This window comes from Eriocheir sinensis, chromosome 26 (genome assembly GCF_024679095.1).
Source record: "Eriocheir sinensis breed Jianghai 21 chromosome 26, ASM2467909v1, whole genome shotgun sequence".
NCBI lineage: Eukaryota > Metazoa > Arthropoda > Malacostraca > Decapoda > Varunidae > Eriocheir > Eriocheir sinensis.
In genome coordinates, this window is record NC_066534.1 from 13443437 (window position 1) to 13459256 (window position 15820).

The following is a 15820-nucleotide window of genomic DNA, read 5'->3' on the forward strand; positions in this document are numbered from 1 at the left end:
CAGTCAGCGTGAAAATATAAATAAAAGATAGAAAGAGAGGCAACTAGGCGGCGGAATTTAAGAGGTAGAAGACTATCAGTAAGAGGAGGAGAGCTGATGAGACGAAGAACCTTAGACTGTCCAAGAGAGCTGTGTGAGTGGAGCCCCCCCACACGTGAGATGCATACTCCATACGAGGGCGGACAAGGCCCCTGAATATGGATAGCAACTGTGCGGGGGAGAAGAACTGGCGGAGACGATACAGAACGCCCAACCTCGAGAGGAGATGTGAAGTTTCCAGTTAAGATTTTGAGTTAAGGATAGACCGCGGATGTTTCATGTTAAAGAAGGTGACACCTGAGTGTTGTTGAAGAATAACGGATAGGTGTTTGGAAGATTGTGTCGAGTTGATAGGTGAAGAAATTGGGTTTTTGAAGCATTGAAGGACACAAGGTTTCTTTTACCCCAATCAGAAATGATAGCAAGGTATGAGGTTAAGCGTTCTGCAGCCTCCAGTCTGGAGTCTTGTAAATCCTGTTGAGAGGGTCTTCTGTTGAAAGAGTTGAATGATGCAGAGTGGAGTCGTCAGCGTATGAGTGGATAGGATAGTTTGTTATGGAAAGAAGCTCATTGATGAATAACGGAAAGAGAGTGGGTGATAGGACAGAGCCATGTGGAACACCACTATTGATAGGTTTAGGGGAAGAACAGTGACCGTCTACCACAGCAGAGATAGAACGGCCGGAAAGGAAACTGGAGACAAGGAACAGAGAAAAGAATAGAATCCGAAAGAGGGCAGTTTAGAAAGCAAAGAGTTGTGCCAGACTCTATCGAAAGCTTTCGATATGTCTAGCGCAACTGAGAAAGTTTCACCAAAACGGCTAAGAGAGGATGACCAAGAGTCAGTTACGAGAGCAAGAAGATCGCCAGTGGAACGCCCCTTGCGGAACCCATACTGGCGATCAGATAGAAGGTCAGAAGTGGAAAGGTGCTTTTGAATCTTCCGGTTATGGATTGATTCAAAAGCTTTAGATAGACAGGAAAGTAAAGCTATAGGGCGGTAGTTTGAGGGATTGGAACGGTCACCCTTCTTAGGCACAGGCTGTATGAAGGCGTACTTCCAGCAGGAAGGAAAGGTAGATGTTGACAGGCAGAGGCGAAAGAGTTTGACCAGGCCTCATTATAGGAGGAGGATAGTGTTGGCAGTGTTTGTTCGGTCTTCTTAAACATTCTTTGTGGCTCCTTTTGCGGCAGAGGTGTTTTGAAATGAACGGAAGGCGGCACCCATGAAGATGAGGCATGTAATAAACATCCCGCCAGGTTGGTGGTGAGGTTGAAATATGTGAAGTTCATAATAAAACCATTCATTTGCTTCCGATGCAGTGATTGCAATTATGGCTTCCAAACATTCTCAAAGGAAGAGGCTCTTGCTTTGTTTCCTGAATGTCCAAACACACTGTCAAAAGAAAACTAGTAATTTTGATAATTGTAGGAGTAATCATATTAGTTTCTTATATCTCGATACACTTCATATAAGTCGGGAATGGCGTTATCTACTTCTAATGACTCCGGAAAATCCTCCCGGGCAACCTTGCTGATCATCATCTCTCATTGAAGTGGCGATTCCCAGCGTTCAGCAGGATGACATTTAGTGCAATAAAAATACCCGCCTCCCGCCGCTAGACAACCCCTAAAACACATGGAAACACATGGACTAGCAGGCAGCAGAAAGCCTGTTGGCTCATTACTAGGCTGCCTGCGTTCAGTGATTCAATCAATCCGTTTGCCATAGGAGTGGCTTGCAGGGAAGGATTAAAGCACTTGTGTATCTACTCTTGGGAACGTTCAGTTCACTCCCGATGCAGCAAAGTGGCGATCAATGCGTTTCTTGAAGGAGTTGATGGTCTCTGCGCTAACCACTTCTGCAGGAAGGCTGTTCCAATGGCGAACAACTCTATTCGAGAAATAACTCCTGCCGATGTCGGTATTGCATCGCTTTGCTTGAATTGTTTTTCCGTTGTTTCTTGTTCTCAGGTTGGTTTGTAGCGTGAAGAGTTTGGAGTGATCAACGTTGCTGAGCTTGTTCAGGTACTTAAAGACTTGTATCATGTCTCCCCGCAGGCGTCTCTTTTCCAACGTGAAGAGGTTGAGTCGCTCGAGTCGCTCTTCATAGGGCTTCGTCCTCAGTGATGGTATTATCTTCGTGGCGCGGCACTGTACTCTCTCAAGTAATTCAATGTCTTTCCTGTAATTAGGAGACCAGAATTGCACGGCGTATTCCAGGTGGGGCCTTACCAGCGAATTGTACAAGGATAACATAACTCCCGGCGTCTTGTATTCGAAGTTCCTCGATATGAACCCAAGCATTGTATTGGAAGGTATAACATTAAACAAGAAAACTTTGTTACCCACGGAGGGTAAAGATTTTCATGGTCAGCTGTATTTTGCAGAGACCTTTTCCAGCTCGCTCCGTGAATCGGTTCATTAGTCGACAAAAGGTGAGGATTGTCCCTGGAGCTCTTGGCGGCGTCAGTGAAGCGAGGTCGAGAGTCACTGCTCGCGGAAGTCTTTCATGCCGGGAGCATCGCCCTTGCACCTCAGCCTTGTTATTGATGGCTGCCACTCACTCAGGTTAGCGAGATCAGAAGTCTTGTGAACTTTCGCGCTTTGAGGGTTTCCGGCGGATCACGTTAAGGAACTTGTGGGAAGAATCGCATGGAAAGATCTTGCGTTTCCAAAAACTCCTCTGATGCTTGAAGTCTAACGAGTAAAATTACGCCCCAGGGAAAATTAAGACTGACGCCGGAAACTTGAGTGTTCGGTACGTGGGTGGCGGTGGTGACGGTGGTGATGGGAAGCAGTGGCAGTGATGAAGATGGTGATAACAATGGTAATGGGTGCGAGATGGTTGTGGTTATGACTATGGTGGTGGCATTATTTTTTTATTGTGTGGTGTGGTGGCGGTGATTGTGGTTGGCTGTGGTTCAAGTAGTGCTGGTGATGATGGCGGCAGTGGCAGGGTGTGGTAGGGTATGGGGGATGGATATTGTCATGGTTGTGGTAGTGACGATGATGACTGGTAATGGTGGTGGGATGTGGTGACAGTGATAGTGGTGGTGGTGGTGTTCATGGTGGTGAGGAAACTGTAGGTGGTGGTGATGTTAGTTATGGTGTTGGTTGAGTTAATTTTTGTTTACAGTAAATGAAGCAGCTCAAGGCAAACACAACACAACAAAAAGACCGGGTTAAGGTAATGTTATTGGTGGTTATGGTGGCAGTAGTGGTGGTGATGGTGGTGTTACACTATTTCAGTAATGGTGGCAGCAGTGATGGTGACAATAGTGCCATGTGGTTACGATAATGGTGTTAATGGTGGCCGTGGTGGTGGTGAAGACAGTGATAGCAGTGGTGGTGGTGGTGGTGGAGGGAATGATCGTTGAGTTCATTAAGACACAGTGGCAGGGCTTTACGAGGGAGGAGGGCGTGGCCGTGCAGTTAACGGGAGGGTCCTTGCAGGGGCGTCCATTAGAGTGACCGAAGGGAAGGGATGGGCAGAGCGGCGCGGCCCACTCATAGACACGGACAGACAAGCAGATAGACATAGAGACAGACAGACAGACAGGCAGACATAAACACTCTTTCAAGTAAATTCTCGTCGTGTGGTTAGTGAGAGAATTTATTAAAAGTACTAGAAAGCTGAGAGCGTGTGGGAGGGAAGGGAAAATAGTACTTAGTGTGAGAGAGAGAGAGAGAGAGAGAGAGAGAGAGAGAGAGAGAGAATGGAAAATAAGAGGACAGCGTAGAAAGAGTGAAAGTGATGAGGACGAATGGAAGGCTTATATATAGCAATCTCTCTCTCTCTCTCTCTCTCTCTCTCTCTCTCTCTCTCTCTCTCTCTCAATAGAATAATGATCCCTGTCTCTCGTGCCCCACATATATATTTTTTTTATTTTTCGTGTCTGGCAAATTCCTTTCTGGTCATATAAGACGCATTAAAAAACTATTCACGTAGTTTTTGAAGATATATTAGCCAATTCCGAGTACTCCAAACAGCATTATGTAAAATTTTGAAATATATATAGCAAGTTTTCCTTTTTCTCTTCTATTTTCTTTTTACTCAAGGTGAATTTATTAAGTCTTCTCCCGTTGCTCTTCCTCTTCCTCCTCTTCGCCCTCTTCTTCCTCTTCCTCCTCTTTCTCGTCACCGTCCTTGTTATGTTTACCGACACCATTTTTGCCCTCCTTCTTGTCCTCCTCTTCCTCTTGTCGCTCTTCTTCCTCCTCCTCTTCTTGCACCTCCTCTTCCTCTTACCCTTCCTCTTGCTGGCGCATCATCAATTTTCACTCATCCAGTGCATACATAATCTCTCCCTCACATAATTCTCCACCATCAATCTTCTTTCTTTCCATCCCTCCGTGCTTCATCACCCCCCCCCCCCTCCCCCCCCCTCCCCCTTCACTCCCCTCCCACTCCATGCCACCGCCAGTGCTTCCATCCATCTCTTCATTCATCCGTCACCCGCTATCGACATTTTTCTTCAGCTTTAATTTATAGGCTGATTGCATCGTGTCTATTCACTCGTGTGTCATCTTTTTGTTTTATTGTATTGCTTAAAAACTTATTTGAGCAGATTCTTTTCTCTGACGAAGTAGGTGAATTTTTTTTATACTGACGCCTCTTTAGGTTCGTTGCTCTCACATGGGTACACAAGGCTACAGGGAGGAGGCTTCAGGAGACCAGTCGGCTAAGTCACAGGCACCTCTAGAATCTCGCTACACACTTTAAAACACAAGCAAAAAACACCAACGATCTGCATGGGAACTCTTGAAAACCACGCATTTATTTAATCTATTAATTTTTACTTCCATTTGAAGCTATATTCATATTTCCACTGCCTACATTACTGTTTTTTCATGCACCTACCAACCTAAGTGTAAAGCAGTTTTTGCATATCCTTAAATCTGAATTGCTTAATTTGTATTGATTGTTGTTGGTCCTACGTTTTTTTAGCTTGTGAGCGTTCATATAAAGTCGGCATTGTTAATCCTTTTTACACATTTAAGTCCTTCAATCAGGTCACTTCGGTGTTCCAGTGGCCCAAAGTCACCCTCTAGATCACGGTCGCTGGGCAGGGCGCCAGTGATCGTTGGCTGCTCGTGGACACAGAGGTTGATATTATAAAACACTTTCAGTTTTCACATCATCTATTTCTAAAGGCCAAAGAGGGGGTCAATCTGGTTCGAATGAGTGATTTTTTAGGTTCATGGTACAGAGGAACGTTCAAACTACCACCAGGGTCATAAAACTACTGGAAATGCCCACAACTCCTACGAAAACCTTGTCAAATATGTGTTTTTTAGGTTCATGGTACAGAGGAAGGGTCAAACTACCACCAGGGTCATAAAACTACTACTGGAAATGCCCACAACTCCTATGGAAGTCGTGGCAAATATGTGAATTTGGGCGACGAAATGTTTTATAATACGACCCAGAATGTCTCCGGCGGGGGAGTTATATCTCGGTAATCTTACAGCCATCACTTTTGGGTCCGTGCCCCCCGCACTGTCTCTGTTGTCTTCTAGCTGTCTCTGGCATGTGTCTGTAATTGTTTTTGTGGCCTAAGTTTTTTGCTGGAATGAGCTCTTGCGGATTTTCGTTTATGCTTTCTCAACGTGCATGCCAGTTTCACTCATTCATTCTTTTTCCTCATATATATTTGTATATATATGTACATACATATTCCTCCACTTCAACATTGTTTTTATCGTCCTACTTGTGTGTTTGCCACATAATTTCAAGTTCGTTTTATTCCGAATAATTCGTCTCAAAATTAATATAATAAACAAAACGAGTTAATTATACTTTTCCACTTTTTTTGGACTCATTACTGAGTTCATTAAGGATGGAGACGAGCGTCGACAGCTGTGTGGAGCAGCAATCACGGTTCGCAATTATTGGGGGCGGCGGCGGCGGCGGTGGTGGGGGCGGTGGTTGCTGTGTCCCCTCGGTGGTGGCGGCAAGGATGGTGAGGTGCTTTGGTTCACTGACCGTCTATTCCGCCAACACCATCACCGCCACCACCGTCATCATCATTGCCACCACCACCACCGCCACTGCCGCCGCCAACACCTCCCTGTCACCCACTGTTGACACTGAGCTAACTGAAGAAACCCCCTAACCCCCTTGTCCCTCTTCTCCCCCTCCTACTCTTCCCACCTCCCCATCCCTCTACTTTACTCCCACCCTCACTTTCCCTACCCCCTCCCATGCAACCCCTTTTTTCTCTCTCTTCCTCCCTCCACCCCCTACCATCCATTCCTCCGTGCCCTTTCCACTCCTCCCTCCGCCCCTCCCCCCTCCCCCCTGTGAGTGTTTACCCGCGGTGGGACACACTATTTAAGTCGGCCGCTTCCGTTCGGCCGCGGCACTGGGTAAATATATTAGTGAAGGGGATTCTGGGCCAAGGGGAAGGGGCGAGGGACAGGTGGCTCGCGGCAGGGCTGGCTGACTGAGTGGCTAACTAACTGACTGCTGCAGTGGTGTTGGTTGAGTGAGTGGCAGGGTGACGATCCGGCTGCCTGGCTGACTGGCTGCCTGGTTGGTTGGGAGGCTGGTTGGTTTGGTGGCTGATTAGAAGAAGGTGGTCATTTTGGCAGATCGATTGGTTGTCTGACTGTCCGTATGTCTGGATAGTTGGCTGACTGGCTGGGATACTGACTGGCTGGCTGACTAGCTGGCCGACTGAATGGCTGGCTAACTGGCTGGCCAATTAGTTGCTGTATTAAGTACTTAGTTGGTTGAATAGTTAATTGCTGGCTGGTTGACTGGTTGCCTAAATGGATGGATGGTTAGCTTGGTGAGGTTAGTTGGTTATTTTGTTGGTTGACTGTCTGTCTGGCTAGCTGGCTGACTGTTGGGTTCATTAACTGGTTGTCTGAATGGCTACCTGACTGCCTGTCTGAGTGACCGTCAAGGAATTGGTTGTTTGGTCGGCCTGACGGGGCTGGCTCTGAGTGGCTGGCCATTTGGTTGAATTACCGCCACAAATTGGTCGAGGAAGAAGTGGCTTTCGAACGCTTTGCCGCACGGAGGATTGGAGAGAACCTTTGCCAGTTTTCCTCTTTCAGCATGATTAACTAAAGGGAGCAAAGTAACTATGTGTAGATACGTTTCGGCGTGTAATGTTGATAAATATTTTTTGTATTCCATTTCTTCGTCTTGGAGATAAGGATTTTAAATTTTTATAAATCGCGGCAGTACTCGATGTTTTGGCAGTATTTCGTATATAATGCCAAGTGCATGTTTTTAAGACACTTTAGTTTAAACATTAACACTTTGATAGGCAACGTTGCTTGTGCGTGGAGACATTCAGCCGTCCATCATTTTGAGTGTCAACCAAGAGACAGGCGGAATGTCTCTCAGCATACGTGGAGCCAGGGGTCACCGATGCATTCTATAAGTCAGCTGCCTGCGCCATCCTCCTGTGCCTCCAGCAAGATGGATCGTTAGGGATCATGAGGCATCAGGCCACTGCAGGAACAGCCATCATTCTGTGGTGCTGGATCAGCCAACCCATTAACTCGAGCGTGATGGTAGTGGACATCGGAATCTAGACAGTGAATCTGCATTTTAGGTTGTGACCAAAAGATAAATCAATAAAGTTGCAGATTTTTTTTTTTTTTTTTTTTTTTTTTACAGTAAAGGAAACAGCACAAGGGCATAAAAAAAGAAAACTATAATGAAACAAAGCCTGATACCTGAGGACGATCCCGAAGCATCTGGACAAGGAAAATTATTGATCATTTAGTGAGTTTTGGGGATTAGTGATTTATTAGGACATATTGGTAAACGTCGGTGGTGCATTTTTAAACCTACGCCTCCCTGTCAGTGAATATGCATTTTAGGTTTTGACTAAAAGATAAAGTAATAAAGTTGCAGATTTTTTTTTTACAGTAAGGGAAACACCACAAGGGAATAAAAAAAGAAAACAATAATGAAAAAAAAAGCCTGATACCTGAGGACGATCCCGAAGCATCTGAACAAGGAGAGTTATTGATCATTTAGTGAGTTTTTGGGATGAATGTTTTATTAGGACATACTTGTGAACGTCGGAGGTGCATTTTTAAACCTTCCGCTCCCTGTCACCTACTTTTTGCTAACCTCAAAAGAGCGTCAGAGAGGCCCTGCGCCATGCGTCACTGCCGGCACCAACGCAGTGACATCCACGCCACACACGGTCACAAGCGGACATGACACCGGGCGCTGAGTGACTGACGGGCCGGGTGACGCGCCTGACAGCCCGGGTAATGACCTGTAAGCCATAGCCCATAGATGCAACACACACACACACACACACACACACACACACACACACACACACACACACACACACACACGACAAAGAATAATATATAAAGATGATTGGGTATCCAGAGACAGACAGACAAATAGGCAGACCTGTAGACAGACATGTATAGAAAGATTGATAGATGGAGACGGCAAGATAGATAGATACATGCATACATACAAGCATACGTACGTACATGCATACAGAGAGAGAGAGAGAGAGAGAGAGAGAGAGCACCTCATGTGTCTCACTCCGCCCTTCCTACCTGTCTGATAGTGGCAGATTTACGAGGCTTCTCTAATATACCTCCATCCTCCTCCTCCTCCTCCTCCTCCTCCTCCTCCCGGCACTTGGCACTCCCACAGGATGGCTCATTCATACTTCACTTATGCAGGATGAATGAAGCGAGGGAGTCACGAACCCCGACAACAAATGGTTCAGAAAAAGTCTGGATGATAGTAATTGAAAAGGAGTTTATTGTTATTATGAGTGTTATTTTTCTTCTTCTTCTTCTTCGTCTTCGTCTTCGTCTTCGCCTTCGTCTTCGCCTTCGTCTTCGTCTTCGTCTTCGTCTTCTTCTTCTTCTTCTTCGTCTTCGTCTTCGTCTTCTTCTTCTTCGTCTTCGTCTTCGTCTTCGTCTTCGTCTTCGTCTTCGTCTTCTTCTACCTCTCCTCCTCCTCCTCCTAATGACGGACGACATCGATCCAGTTGACAAATCGACCATTTTTAGCTTTTATGTTGTCGGTGGTCACGGTGGTGGTGGTGGCTGTGGTGATGGTAGCGGTAGTGGTATTGAGGGTGATTTGTGGGCGGTGGTGGTGGTGGTGGTGGTGGTGTGTGTGTGTGTGTGTGTGTGTGTGTCTGACAGGGTAATTAGACTGGGAACAATACATTTCATACACTCGCTTTTCTCTCTCATTGCGTCGTTTTTTTTCCGTAATTTGACCATAAAATATATTTGTGACGCTTTGTTCCCTTTTTCATTACAGCCTAAGTCCCGTCTCCTTGCCCCGCCGCAGTCATCACCACGAAGCAGGTAAGTCCCGACACTAGACCGTTTTGCAATTGTCCTTCAGTCCATGTCTACACTCATTCCTAACCTCTCGAACCATTTCTGAATAATCTTTTGGAACTTTATTTCACTTTGTTTGTTCGGGGTGGTGGGGGTGGGGGGGGGTGGGGGGGGGCTGGGCGAGGGAGGGCATTTCTCTCTTTTTTTCTTTCTTTCTCTTACGTAAACAAAGTACAATGCATGCTGTTGGTTCTCGGTATTTTCTAAGTTATGCAATCGATTCTTACTGGTGATTCTTGGTCTGTTTGCATTTTATCTTTATTAGTCAATTTTCGTCTTTCATATTATGACAGATGAAGCACACAAGATCCATTTGACACGAGCATACTTATTTGATTTCTTTGTTTCGGCGTTTGCTTGTTTTTATGTTTGTCTGATTCGTTGACTAGGGCCTATTCGTTTACCAAAGTGTCCGCTACTCTCTCTCTCTCTCTCTCTCTCTCTCTCTCTCTCTCTCTCTCTCTCTCTCTCTCTCTCTCTCTCTCTCTCTCTCTCTCTCTCTCTCTCTCTCTCTCTCTCTCTCTCTCTCTCTCTCTCTCTCTCTCTCTCTCTCTCTCTCTCTCTCTCTCTCTCTCTCTCTCTCTCTCTCTCTCTCTCTCCCCCCATTCATTCTCTTTACCAGGCATCGACCCATCTTGTCTCATCCCCCCTCTTCTTTCCTCTTATTCCTCTTCCAACATCACAGTATATTTTCATCTTATATTTTTGTTGTCCTATTCTTTCCTTCGTACACCATTATCAGTATCACCATCATCATCATCATCATCACCATCATTACCGCAATCACTATCATGGGTATCTATATCATGATCATCAATAACAACTACAACAACGCACTAACACTTAAAACAACACACACTCACACACTCTCTCTTTATTTTTTTGTCTCCTTTACACTTTTATATCTATCTATCTATCTATCCAGCCATTCAGTTATATGCATTAATCTACCCATCTTTCTATTTCCATTTATCTATCTATCTATATCTCATGTAACACACACACACTCACACATACACAATCACCCCCCTCCCCCCATGCACTCAAAACCCCAACCCACACACAAGATCTCTCCTGGTTACGATAATGAAATGAGGTGCTAAGATGAACAATGCCATTATAATATCGCAGACACGCATCAAACATCCGGCATTGGTTGTTGATCATAGTGCTCCGAAGGCGATCTCCGGATTATTTTAATGCACTGTGTCTACTTACCATTACTGAGCCATTGTAATTACGTGGCGAATAGTGCTACAAGATTGGAAGCGAAATTATATGCGTAAACTAAATGCTCGGTGGTTTTAATGTGGCAGGGTGAGATAGATGGAGAGATAGATGGAGAGAGAGATGGAGAGAGAGAGAGAGAGAGAGAGAGAGAGAGAGAGAGAGAGAGAGAGAGAGAGAGAGAGAGAATATGTGTTTGTGTTTCTAGGAGTTGCTCTTAATGTTTGAATTCTTGGAGGCTTTTAAGTGTAATGAGGGGGAGGGTGCAGGGAGAAAGGGAAGGAAAGAAGGAGGAAGAAAGGAAGGCAGAAAGGAGGGAAGTAAAGAAGAGGAAGGGAGGTAGAGAGGAAGGAAAGAAGAAAGACAAGAAGGAAAACAATAAGGCTGTAAAATAATGGGGAAAGAATGGGTAAAAGACAGGAACAAAGGGAAGAAGAAAAGTTTATGAAGGAAGGAAGGAAGGAAGGAAGGAAGGAAAAAAAAGCAAGAAAGGATCGGGAATGAGAGAGATGGAAGTAAAGGGAAAAAATACATAAAGCAATGGAGGAAAAAATAATATATGAAAGTAAGGAGAAATAAAAGAGGGAGGGAGCAGGAGGAAGAGGTGGTGAAGGAAGATTTGAAAGAGAGGGTGGGCACTAATTTAGAAAACGACTGTGGGGAAGAGTTTTAAAAAGTTTTGTCTGCATGTAGCGGGGAAGATGAACCTTAAGTCTGTCTGTCTGTGCCTTTGTTTGCCTACATGCTCTAAATTTTCTACCTGTTTGTTTCCTACCCATTCAGTTTATCTGCTTGTTTTTTCTGTCAATATTTCCGTTTAACTCGTCATGTGTATTTTTGTGTGTGTGTTTCTCTTTCTCTATCTTCCTGTTCTTTGTTCTTTTTCTCTCTCTTACCTATCTTCCTCCTTTTTCCTTGTGGTCATATTCTTTATCCGGTTTTATTCTGCGTTAGTATTAGGAAGACTTTATTTTCTCTTTATTGCATGCGGCACGTGTACAGAGGCGATCCTAGTGACATAGATTGTGATGAGAGAGAGAGAGAGAGTCGGAATAGTTTTGTGCGAGGGATGTTCAGACTTATCAATATACGTAAGTGAACTCCGAAAGATATGGAGGCAGGATATTTACTACACACATACAGTCACTTCACTATGGTTTTCAATACGGCAGATTAAAACACACACACACACACACACACACACACACACACACACACACACACACACACACACACACACACACACACACACACACACACACACACACACACACACACACACACACACACACACACACACACACATGTACCGTTTCTCCTAATTTGATAATATGAGAAGCGTGAAAATGCTGTAGAGATAACATTTTTTTTTTTACATCAAAGGAGTCATCCCTACTTTTACATCATACAGTCATACTCATCATACTCATCATAAAAGTTCCCGTTCCAATCCGCGTTTAATGAGCGCTTCAGTACACTCTAAACTTTGTGGTTCAATTCTCAACGAGGAAAAAGTAAGAGAGAGAGAGAGAGAGAGAAGAAAAAGACGGAAAGACGCTGTGTATTTTGGCTTTTTGGATGAGACACAACACATTATTGATATAGACAGAAGGAGAAGAAGAAAAACACAGAGGAAAGTGAGGAGCAGAGGCCTGGGGACGTCGCGCGACCCTCCGCCGGAAAAGGATTACTGAATAGGATCCGATGCTTTTTGTTTGATTGTCTCTCCACCTCTGTTTTGTTGATCTGTTTGTGTTTGTGTTATTTGTTTGTATTATACCGTATCCCACATAGATAGACAGACAGACGGACAGATAGACACACACACACACACACACACACACACACACACACACACACACACACACACACACATACAGAGAGAGAGAGAGAATATAAATCATCAAGAGCTCCCGTTAAATTTAATTACTTATTTGTTGCTGTTTTAACAACAAGCAATTTTCATATTTTAAAATGTAAAACAAAATATTTCTCTCTCTCTCTCTCTCTCTCTCTCTCTCTCTCTCTCTCTCTCTCTCTCTCTCTCTCTCTCATTTAAAAAAAAAATTATATAGCACAATTTTTTTTCTTTTTCTTTCGTCGCAATATTTCACTTTCTCATTTACACGTCCATTAGAAATTATTAGTAAATGCAAAAGTGTTTCCTGCATTATTGCTTTTTCCTGACCATTCCAACCTGTTTTTTCAGCCCTCAAAGCAAGCCCCGAACTCTTGACCTTCTCGCTGCTCAGGTGTTAATAAGGCCGCGATTTCCGTCAGGCATTCGTCGGTGTCAACAGCTTTCCAATCAAACTCAGCATTTTTTTTTCTATATTTCACTGTTTTATATTTTTAGCGAAAGGTGAATATCTGGCCTGGTGTTAAGTTAGGCACCCTTCATTGTTTTTCTTTTCCTCTCTTTATCTGTACCTCGTTTTTGAAAGGCTGGGCGTATTTATATATTTTCGGTTCCTGGTCTCTCGGGTCATGGACATATATCAATTTTTGTTTTGTTTTTACGTTTCCTTCCGTTGTCTGTCATAACCTGGAAACTCACCTCACCTTTTTCGCGAACCAGTCTAATAATTATGTCGACGCTCTATCTCTTTTTCTTCTATACCTGAGAGCTGCTATTATTCTCATCTTTCACTTTTACGTTTGTAACCATTCCAGTCTGGCGTGAGGTTCAGCGCTTTTCATCACCTTTCGTCTTCTCGTTTTTTTTTTTGGTTTCGCCTTTCCACTCTATTTTGGGAGAGCGGAGGAGTGGTATTTCATTATTTCGGTCCATTCTCACTCCCCGGACCTGGCTTAGGGTGACGACGTGAGGGACAGCGAGCACATTGTTGATTACTGACTTTTAATTATTTTTTTTTACGTTTTCTGTCTACGTGGGGGACTCAAGTGTTTCCCGCGCCAAAAGTATAAGTAGAAAATTTACTTCTTTATGGTTTTTGATTCTTAGTCATTCAGAGTTTTCCAAAGGACTCATGAGGTATTATATTTAATTTATTTTTCCTTTCCTTTCTCCTTTCTCTGGTTCACTTCACTTCCTTCTCACTCTCTTCCTCCTCCTCCTTTTCCTTCTCCTCCTACGTTTAGTTATTTCGAGTTTTCATTAGAGAGACTCGTGAGGTATTATATTTCGCTTATCCTTCCTTTCCTTCCTCCTTTCTCTGGTTCACTTCACTTCCTTCTTATCCCTGTCATCCTCCTCCTTTTCCTTTTCCTTCTCAGTTTAGTTATTCTGAGTTTTCACAAAAAGACTCATAAATCTAGGTGTTATTTCACTATTTTTTCTTCCTTTTCTTCTCCTTCTCTCTGTTTCACTTCTCCACTTCCTCCTCTTCCTATGTTTAGTTATTCTTAGTTTTCATAAAGATTCATGAAGCTGTATCTTATTTCACTTTTTTCTTTCTCTCTGTCTCTCTCTCTGGTTCACTTCTCATCTTCCTTCTCACCCGCGTCCGTGCTCGTCCTTCTCCTTTTCCTCCTCCTCATCTTCTTCCACCCCCCTCCTCCTCCTCCGCCTCCTGCTTCTTCTTCTTCTTCTACTCTTCCTCCTCTTCCTCTTCCTTCTCCTCCTCTTCCACTCCTTCATCTCCCTCCTCCTCGTTCTCGTCCTCCGCTCCCGCCGTGATCGAATGAATCGGGGTCAGGCGGGCGGTCGTCAGCTCTCATCCCTCGTCATAAAAGTTGGATTTTTGTGTTTGTGTAAGTTTAGGCGTAAAGAAGAGTGATGCGATCTTTCCATTCAGTGATTTTCTCTTTACTGTTGTATCCGAAGCGTGGGATGTTGATTGTGGACGCGTTGGGGGGATTTTTTTTTTTTTTTGCTTTTTTTTTTTTTTTTTTGGTTAGGTTCTTGGTATATGTATTTCCGTTCGTGTGCCTGTCTTTTTCTGTTTTATTTTCTTTGTAGTGTGTCTATGATTTTTCTTTCCTTTTGTATCGTAATGGAGAAATGTTGAATGTTTTTTTTCTTTTTTCTTTTTTGCTATTTTTTTCCCGTCCGTTTGTGTCTCTGTTTATCTGCTCTTAATGCGTCTGTCTGTATGTCTCTAACAGGCACATAAATACACTTTCATATAGACAGACAGACAGACAGACAGACAGACAAAATGAAACTAAGAAACAAACAAAGGGAGAAAAAAGGTAGAAAGACAAATTGACATACAAACAGACACACACACACACACACACACACACACACACACACACACACAAAAAAAAAAAAAGATAATCGCAATGGAAGAGCGGCGACAAATGAGCCACTAATTCAGGCGGTTATATATTTTTTTTGCGCCGTTAAAGCCCCGTGTTAAAAGAGAAGGTGTGCTTTCAATTAGCTGCACCTTTCGGCGGCTCAATTACCTGCTCTAATGTAGGAGCGACGCGTTTCGCTGGAATTGCAGGTGAATTGAAGGGAGCCGTCTGGATTTATACGATATTGACTTTCACTTTTATTCTTTTATTTATTTATCACTTAATTTATGTGTATTTATTTGATTTTTGTTCATTTCTTTCTTTCCTTTTTTTCTCTCGTTCTTTCTTTCGTTCTTTTTTTTTCTTTCATTCACTCTTTCTTTCTTTCTTTCTTTCTTTCTTTCTTTCTTTCTTTCTTGAATAGTCTTTTAGCATAGTTATTATCTATATTGTCGCAAGTGTTATAATGACAACGCGTACATTATTTTTTTTACGCCTTGCTCTTTGTAATGTCTTGTCATTTGCGTGTTATTTCTTGGCAAACTGAACTACTGTGAAATTACATAGAAAAAAAAAATGGGGTAATGATTAACGCTTTACATTTTACTGCATTATATTCACTTTTTAATGTCTTGTGTGAGTAAATACCGAAACAGTAGACAGAGAAATGCAAAGCGGTGAAATTGGTGGTGTACTTTAGCGTCCCGTAACATGCAAATAAAAGAAGACAGGCATTGGCGAGGCGGATCGGAAATGAGATGAGTGCGAGTAGCCGTGGAGTGGCGGGTCGGCGGGGCTGTGTTAAGGCTTGGCGTGTTTGAGTGTAGTCAGGAAGGAAACAGCGTGTGCCAAGGAAAATGTATCGTCCACCATTTTGGCCAGCATATATTTTGAGTATGTCTTTCATCATTATTGTAAGAGGCGAATCAGGTAGAGAAGGAGTGCGAACACTATAAGCTGCATCTTCATCAGCCCCCAAACACCTGAG

The 15820-nt window shown here is 43.6% G+C and overlaps 1 long non-coding RNA gene across 1 annotated transcript in view; it reads left to right on the forward strand.

Annotated features, from left to right (window-relative positions):
• The window catches only part of LOC127003782 (uncharacterized), a 187691-nt gene that overhangs the window by 95786 nt on the left and 76085 nt on the right, over positions 1-15820 (forward strand). The window contains exon 3 of the long non-coding RNA XR_007757394.1: positions 9317-9363. This is a non-coding gene — a long non-coding RNA (uncharacterized LOC127003782). The remainder of the gene's footprint in view (positions 1-9316; positions 9364-15820) is intronic.